At 35.5% G+C, this 9,111-nt stretch overlaps 1 protein-coding gene across 3 annotated transcripts in view; it reads left to right on the forward strand.

Moving 5' to 3' along the window:
• The window catches only part of FUT9 (fucosyltransferase 9), a 103,190-nt gene that overhangs the window by 63,764 nt on the left and 30,315 nt on the right, over nucleotides 1-9,111 (forward strand). The window lies entirely within an intron of this gene.

Consider the following 9,111-nt stretch of genomic DNA (forward strand, 5'->3'; position numbering starts at 1 on the left):
AAGAGTGAGCAAGGGATAACCCCGAGGCACATAGTTTACCCTAATACATACAGATGGAAATTCTAGGGCCTACAAAGGTCAGGCTTGTACTGTGTAGCACTGCAGAAATGCAGTAAAAATATGAAGTTGCTGTATATTCCCAAGACTTGTTCTCAAATTCTAAAATATTTTTACCCTAAATCTCAGCTTGTCTTCATTCTTTGTGTATTCTTTCCCTCTAAGGACTTGTCTAACCTTGGATACTTGCCAGCCTGCTAGTAAATAACCTGATCGTGTAATCCTTATTCAAACAAATCTGTTGTTGACTTTTATTAAGCCTGTTCTGCTCTCTCTCGTATTTACCTACACATAGCTACAGTGTCTCCAAAGGACACAGGATACAGACATATATGCTGGGGAAAATACAAGTCTTGATTTGGGAATTGATCATGAACTTTTCAATCAAGCAGAACTTCCAGAAGAATCACTTTTTTTTTTTTTTTAATCTATTTGCCAAGCTACTATGTTATTGTCCCACATTACAGCTGTCTAAGGTAATGTTCCCTTTTTTTTAGATTGAGGTGCCAAAAATTTTAGTACTCATATGTAGGTGTGAGGAATCATGTGCATATGCCTTTTTCAAACCAAAAATAGGGCACTTGAATCCAAATTGCTTCAGTACAATATTCTCTAAATAACTACCCAAAGATGATCATTATCTTAAAATTATTCCTGTGAAATAGGAGTTTTTGCATGTGCTTAGCTCTTTACATATGAGTAACAGCTCAGTAGAATTACCGACATGCATGGATGTAAATGATTTTTATAGTTACTTTAGAAATTTAGTACAATAAGGAATTCCCACATCGTTAAAATATTCTGAATTTTGGAGAAACACAGAGTGATTCTAGATTAATACAAAATGTTTGGCTTGTATTGCAAATTATGTTAAAATCTATTTTGTATCTTGAAGTAGGTCAATTAAGGTAGTATAGTTAAACTGCCCCTTTTTTGAGCAGAATAGATTTATAACATAGCTAGTTGGATAAAAGCATAAGAAATAGTGCAAAAAAAATTATGTCATCAACTAACAGAAATGGCAAAAAGTCTCTTCTAGGGAAAAAAAAACCACCAGGATCTGATTAGATTGCAACAATGAAAAAGAGGCAGAAATCTGACAAAGAAAAAACTCCAATTAAGATAACTCATGGATAACAAACACACAAAAAACCCCCATGAGATATGCTGAATACCATTTCATCTATAAAGATAAAGTTACTGATGTTTTAAAAGTAACAGAGAAGAACTTGTGGTGGAAATGGCTTTCTCAAGCCTTTTGATGAACAAAGTGGATTGACTGTCAATCACCCTAACAATGCAGGAAGAGAAACTACTTGAGGTTGAAGCAGCAGATTTGTATTATAAAAAGACTAGACATTAGCTTTAATATTTTTTTAATTACTTTATTTTTTATATGAGCTGAATTTACAGTCAGAAAAAGGAGATAAAATGTTAAATAGTTATGAAACATTTTAGCTCTTAATAAAGACAATTATGTAGTATTTTGTACCTCTTTGTAATGGAACACCAGCAAATCCATTTTTCAATTATATTTAGACGCTTACTGGTATTTTTGTGTATATGTGAACCAAGAAAGAAATTATCAACAAGCAGCACTTTAATGTAGGAAGGCTTTCAGGTTTCAAGAGACTAGTTCCTTTCTAGAAAGTATCATGCTGCCTGATTCCCATGAGGACAACTTACCTAGTGTAAAGATCAGTAACAAATAGACTTTCTTGGATTAAGCTGGAGAAAGTTTAAAAAGGCTTGCAAGATTTGCAAAGTTCTTTCCAAAAGAGAAGAGGGCTTTCCCAGCAGATCAGTAGCAGCTAGGGACCTTGTCATTTTGAACCAAAGTAGCCCTGCTGGTTGTATACGTGAATTGGCAGGTAAGGGAGAAAAGTGTGTACTAACCCAGACCGGAACTCTGGAAAATGCCACTTTTATTATTAAGTATCGTATATTTTACTTTGTGTCCATGGCCATCCAAATACTTTATCTGTGCTCAAGGCTAAGGTTATGAGTAATTCTGCTTAGTTTAAGTGTGAACATTTAGAAGGTTCAAATGGAAAAAGTAATAATTTCCAAGTCTAAATTCAAGATAGCATCGAAGCTTCACAGGTGGCTGCTTCTGTTTTGAAGATGAGTGTTCTAAGGCAACTATAACTATTCTGACTCCTAGTGCTCCACTTGTCAGTAGCACAGTGCACTCCTCAGTGCAAACACTACCCTCGGTTCCAAGTGTGGAAGTTTTAGGCATTGCAGCATTAAACTGTAGCTGCCTGAACACTTTTCTAGTTCTTAAGACAAGTGACACTGAGCACTGTATTCTCCCATTCTCTAATTTCCTTTCACTAGAAAAAATGTACAAAAATTGCCACAAGATTTGGATTATAAGAAAAGGCATAATTCTACTATGCCAGAAAAGCCAGAAAAAAGTGGTCACTCTGCTGCCTGCATAAATGCATAGAAGGTGCATATGAGTTCAGAGCAGAGGAAATTGCTCCTAACACCTGTGCAGGATTTATTTCAAAAAGTGTTTAAGATGATTAATGTTAAACGTGAAGAGAGTGCTTGCAGAATGGAAAGATGATTTGTGAGTATTATCTGGGATGGAATCTTTCAGTTTGGGAAAGTATTGTAGTATGCCAGGGCAATCTTAGGGCTATTTTGCGCTTTGATATCATACTTGTAATTTAATGGAGAAAAGATAATGGAAAAATGGGTAAGGAAATTATTTAACTCAGGAGCAATGCAATTATTGAAACATAATTCATGCAAACAGCATCCCTGTAATTGGCCATACGTGCCTCCTGGCTTCTACTTGTAGAGTGTAAATGCATGTTATAGACCTCCCTCCTCACCTGTGCTTTAAGAGGACGTATCCTGTAGAAAAGGTCTCTTCTTTAAAAGGATCAAGGGGACAACACCTTAATTGTGGTAGCCACACTCAAAAGGGGAAAGAGAAGACGATGCTGGCCTCTGTGCCAGCCAGGACAGCATCCGCTCAGGGTCTAACATTTCAGAGGCTAAGTGTAGAGTTAGTTGTCTACTCAAAGAGCTAATAAATAATGCAATTTGATTTAAAGATTTCAGATCACTCAGGGCATTCAGCAAGCACCAAGAAAACAGAAATCAGTCTGGAGAGACTGAAGACCATTCTGGGAAATATTTGCTGTATAGAATGGTTGTAAAGTACACAGGAAAGAAATGGAATAAAATGAGGATCAGCAATAAGAACATTGACTTAGTGTGTGGACATAGGAATACTCTGTGTTTTTCTTAACCAGATATTCCATCCCTTCCCACCATTAGACTTGATTGCCATGAGGCAGTACTTGCAGATTGTTCAGACAATCCAAACATTATGAAAAACAGTGATGCCTTACCTTGCAAGAGAAAATTTTCAGTTCCTCCTTTTCCATTGCCTTTATCACCATGATAAGGCCACGTAGTTCCTTCAGATGAGCTTACACTGTGTTTTCTTTTATTGTTGCTAAAGCCCTCATCAGCTCCCTTAGGTTTTTAACCAGGCTCCACACTGCACTCCTCTGCTCGTATAAAATACAGCTGCCAAAATAGCCATGTCTTGATATGCCAGTCCTGCTTCTGTTCTGAAGCTCTATCTCATTCTCCTGTTTCCTACTACATCAGAGTCAGCCTTTATGTTTTTGCCATTGTACTCACCTTGGAACATGTCCATCTTTATTCATTTAGCTGCTGTGGTAGCTTTCACCTTTCAAGTTCCCTCTAGGTTGCCCTTTAATGCTACAATAGTCTCCTCAAGTTGATCTTGCTATTAACAACTATGGAAAGAAAAGTAAAACAAGACCAAAAAAGAAAGAAAGCACTCTTGTATGAATTCACTAGCAAATAAGATGGCTGATACATATCTACTTTAAGCTTTCTAAAGCCATTGAGACCTGCATACTTAAATGCATGATCTTACTTCTGCTATTTTTGTCTTATCATTCTTGTCCTCCTTTGCTGGCATCATTTACTGTATCTTGGCTCAGGCAAAATATTTCTTGTGGCAAATTTTTCACCTGTAAGAGAATGTTCATAATACAAACTCAAATTTTTGTTTTGATGGATCCCTCCAGGAACTTGACATAAGATATGTTATTACTGTAATATTTTAGAAACTACAACAAAGTGTTACGTCAACCAGTTAAACTACATCTTTTTAAAGAAGTAGGTTCTGTGGTCATATAGTTTTGCAAAATATTTAAAAAGTTTGAGCCACCTGATGACCCAAATCAACTCAGTTGTGAGATAGTCTCCGTCCATCATCTATTACATAAGCAAGACATCACTCCTAACACAAAAGTGTAAAGCAAATTCCACTGAATAATAAAATGTATTGTATACAAAAGAAAGTACATCAGATTTTCAATTTGAGAAAAACTGACAATTTTTATGGTGATATATATCATAGATTAGAACCATCAGGAAATGACAACTTCCATTTGCAGTTTAACTTTACTATTTTCCACACGTTTTATAGCACAGCTACCATTTACATGTATTTAAGTATTTCTCAGATAATGTAATACACTCTAACATTATCTTTTCTATTCATAGTAGCTAACATTTTAAAAAAAAGTCTTTAAAACAACAGCAAGGAAAAAATTTAAAAGCTGAAAACCCAGTTTTGCAGATGCAAGAACCTTACATCTAATTATTCCATTTATGATCTCTAAGAGTATTGAGCTTGCTCACTCAGTCCCCAAGCTCACATTTGCAGAAGGAAATTCAAAAACAGCTGAACAAATGCATATGTTAAGCAACCTGACCTTGACTCTGTACTCTGTACATTATGGTAGTGATTTCTTTGTAAACTGTTGTTTCAGCTGAGTTAATGAGTACAATTCCTAGACAAGATCAGACTGAGAGCTCGGGAGAATGCAGGTGACTCAGAGCTAATGTGATATCAGATGGAGCAAAAAAAAGAACAAAGACACACACTCACTTTTGATTTCCCTGAGGGGGTAAACAGAAACACTGAAAAAAAAAGTCTATTGGAGGAGAGGGAGTGGGAAAAAATGCCTTTGGTAAGTGTAGGGAGTTAAAAGGTTTTGTGCTGCTATTCATTTTCAGTATTTTGTGTAAGAAACTGCCCAGAGCATCCAGGAGAACCTCTCACTGGGAAATCTCACTGTAGCAAGTAGCTGCTAATTCCTTTTTAAATTAGTATGTATTCCTGAAGTACAACTTTGGCCTTTTAAGCACACACCTAATGAATGCTTTAAGCCAAATGTTCTTCAGCTGCTTGAAGGTAAGGGTGTGCAGCATGGTGGTTATCCCCTGCAGCTGTACTCCAAAGCTTGCTGTGTGTTTGGCGCAGGCCTAGCTGTATCCTTAGCACACCAGACAGTCTTAATGCAAGCCACAACACTCAGTTGAAATCTTTGCCCTACACACCAGCAAGCTGGGAATATTCAAAAGGCTTTGACCCAGCTTTGAAGGAGAATTTGGCATACTCCAGAGAAAACCAGAGGCTAATCAAGAGGCATTTTACTGAGAAAGTCAATGACAGTGAACTAAGAGAAATCTTTTAGTGTATGAACCAGATAAAAATCAAATTATTTTTTCACATTTAAAAAGCAATAAACTCTTGTCTTTAAGTCTGAAAATACCTAAACTACAACTGAAATATTTAATGGGTTTGAAATAGCTAGGAGAGGGGGGAAAAGGCTATGAGTACTAAATAAGAAACCTCATGTTTTGCATGTTTGGTTGTTTATCTTTGAGGTCAGACTGGAGGGGTGTGACAAACACATGGGAAATTTGGACAGAAGGAATGCAAAAAAGAATCAACATATTGTGCCTTTTTGATATTCTAATTGCATTTCTTCCTTCTGTTTCTTCAAATCACATCTGACACTTATATAGTTAGATTAATCTGATAGATTGCAAATGTATTCCAGGGTTGTAAATGTATTTGACACATTAAAAATATAATCATATTGGTTTAAAATATCTGCATCTTTTCCTTCTAAGGGCATTGCAAATCTTTTTACCTGTAAGTTATAAATAGTGGGGAGATTTAGTTTGCACTCCTACTTTGCTCAAAACATTATTTAACATACTTACTACATGGTTTAGATCTGTCATTTTCACTTGTCATGCCCAATGGCTGGGATGTCCATAGCTGTCATTCAATAATATGAAATTGTACTTTTTGCATCCCTGTATTATTTTCTGTGAATTTAAGACCAGTCATACTGACAAATGTTCAATTCTTTTCAAGCCTAATAGAAGACATTATGATTCTGTCCTGAAAAGACTGCTTTCCTTCATCACACTAAAATTTATTTATAGTTCTGCAAGTTACTAATGCCATTTTCTAAAACTTATTTATAGTTACACAAGTTACTAATGCCATTTTAAATTACAAAGATTAAATTATCATTTAAAATAGTAAACAAATAAGTAAATAACTAAACAGCAATCTTTTTTCCATATTTTCTAATTATTTTACTGTGTTATTTTCTTGACCACAATGCTTTCATAAACCATTTTTGGATCTGTATTTATTGTGGACAGATTTTATTTTCTGTTGGGTTTTTTCTGTTTGTTTGATTCATTTTGTGTTTGTAATGGCATGACAGAGCTTATATCCTGGGCTGGTGCTCGTAGTTTTCAAATAAAAAGCTTTTCCCAGTCTGCAACATCCTAGGTAGTGACACTGCCCTTGAGATCTTTGTTTTGAAAGAAGGTAGAGAAGACATATACAGACAAGAGTTCTATATACACTGTACAGCACCCTGTTTATAACAGTCCAGGATCTATAGTTCAACTTAGCCTACAGACAAGGTATAGAATGTTTCTGATGTCATTGCCTTTTACACAACTGTTCATGAGAATAGATCTATGCAAATTCCACAGAGCAGGAATAAATGTAGATAGGAAAGTATTCTAATCCCCTGGCTTTTTTATTTTGTTACATATTTCGTGTGAAAGCATTAGAATTTTCTCCACACAAGATAAAATGTTTTTTTATAACCAGAAAGGATACCTGCACCCTCTCCTAGTTTATGCTGACAAATAAATCAGGTGGGAAGTTCCACTTGCTCATCTGCATCAGATATTTAATGAAGTTGAAGACCTTTGTCAGTACACCCCAATCCAAAGTAATAATTCACAAAGTAAGGCCAATAATGATAAGAAAATATTTTCATTTAAAAGAGCAATAACCTCTTTCTATTGAACTATGTAGGAAAGTTTTAAAGATATTTGTTTGCAATTACCTGTTGATTCAAAATAGCAGTAATTGTTCATCACAAATATTACTCTGTAATTTCTCTGAACAATTTATCAACATCAATTTGCATTTGGCACATATACAGCCTTTTCTTGTAACTACTGCTTGATATGGTAACTACTTTGCTTAATATTCTGTCTGGGGTACCCAGATTCAGTAGCTGTGTAGGCCAGACCTGTGCTTCAGGAACCTGCAAAACTAATTTCTCTGTTGCCCACAAATGCATTCACCAGCTCGATCAGAAGCAGAAAGTTGTGGGGTTTTTCCATTCTCCAGGACCTGCATGCTAAGCCTGCAGACAATAAGTTCTGTGCTGATTTGGAGGGTTTTAAACTATTAAATTTTGGTAAATATATTTTATCTGGAAGATACTCTTTAGTCATCCTTCTGTGGAACTGGCAGGTACAGGCAATGGGGGTAGACTTGAACATCATTGCTCTCCACTGCTTCTGAGAGTAATTTGGGCATTAATTACATTTAAGAGACATGAGAAGGACTTTACATTTGTTGCTTAATACATTTCAGTCAGGGTAGTTATTGGATACAGAGCTATAAAAAGTAAAGATTTTTGTATGATAAAATAGCTGGGCAAAAATATCAGTGCTTGGTAATAGCAAAAGAATATTAATCATTCATCATACTCTGCAATTCTATCTGTATTCTCCTGGAAGATATAAATACTAAACAATTAAGGCCCACAACCTCTCAGCAAGTTGAGTCTCATTTCCATTTTATAGAAAACTACAGGCCACAATAATTAAATACTTTGGTTAAGGCCACAGAGTAAGTCTGCTGAAGATGTGCAAATAGATTCAAACTCTGCTGATTCCCATTTTGGTTTTTTAACCGAAGAACAGGTTTTTTTCTGCAACATTTCTCTCACTCATTATACATCTCTTGCATAGTTTAAATTAGCAGCATCATTAAGAAGTGAAGTTAATTACCTTCTCTCCTTTTTAAAACTGTTTGCTGATTTCTATATTGAATGGATTCAAGCAGGTTTTCTCATGCGTTTATAATGGTAAAATATCTAAACACAAATCTGAAAATAATCATGCTGCTTCTCCATGTTTTCATGGTATAAACAGCCAATAACACCCACAGCAACTTTATTAAGACAAAGATTAGCAAATATAGGGGTTTAATTGGTTTCTGTTTTCAAACACATCAGAGCCCTAAAAGACTAGCATTTACACTCTCCTTCTTTATTTCTTCTTTATAGAAAACCTGTTGTTATGAAAATTAATTCACTGTTTGAACCAACAAAACTTCTCATTTTTCTAGTGAAATGGGAGGGTAGTTTTTCACAGTATGTTATCAACCAATTTCTAAACTCTCATTTTCAAAAGCAAGTACAAGGCATAGAAAGGGCAAAATTTGAAGGTAGGAATGTTAATTGCTTAATATAATACCCAGAAACTTTAGTAAATTCCCCCTGGTGTATTATTTGAATTTTTAGGTTCTGACATAAAAGTAAAACATTTGACCTATGGACACTTATGCAAATATTTCATATAGAGCCTAGAAAGTCAAACTCTCATTGAAGAGGACTTACACAACTACTTCATGTTCTTAAGTTCAAATGTTTAGGCACCTGTGGGACATTCTACCCTCTCAGCTTCCGTGTAGGCTTTCTGTCTCTAGAGACCTCTTCATCCAAATTGTCAGTGAAGTCTTGAGCATAAAAGTCCACTTATTGGCTTCTTGGCTCTGAGGAAACCACAGACCTTTCTACTGTGACTGAGCTACCAAAAGCCCAGGGACATCTCATTACCCTCCTAGGATTGTCAAAACAAAATGTGTTT

The sequence above is a fragment of the Corvus brachyrhynchos genome, unplaced genomic scaffold (assembly GCF_000691975.1).
Source record: "Corvus brachyrhynchos isolate BGI_N302 unplaced genomic scaffold, ASM69197v1 scaffold14, whole genome shotgun sequence".
Lineage (NCBI taxonomy): Eukaryota > Metazoa > Chordata > Aves > Passeriformes > Corvidae > Corvus > Corvus brachyrhynchos.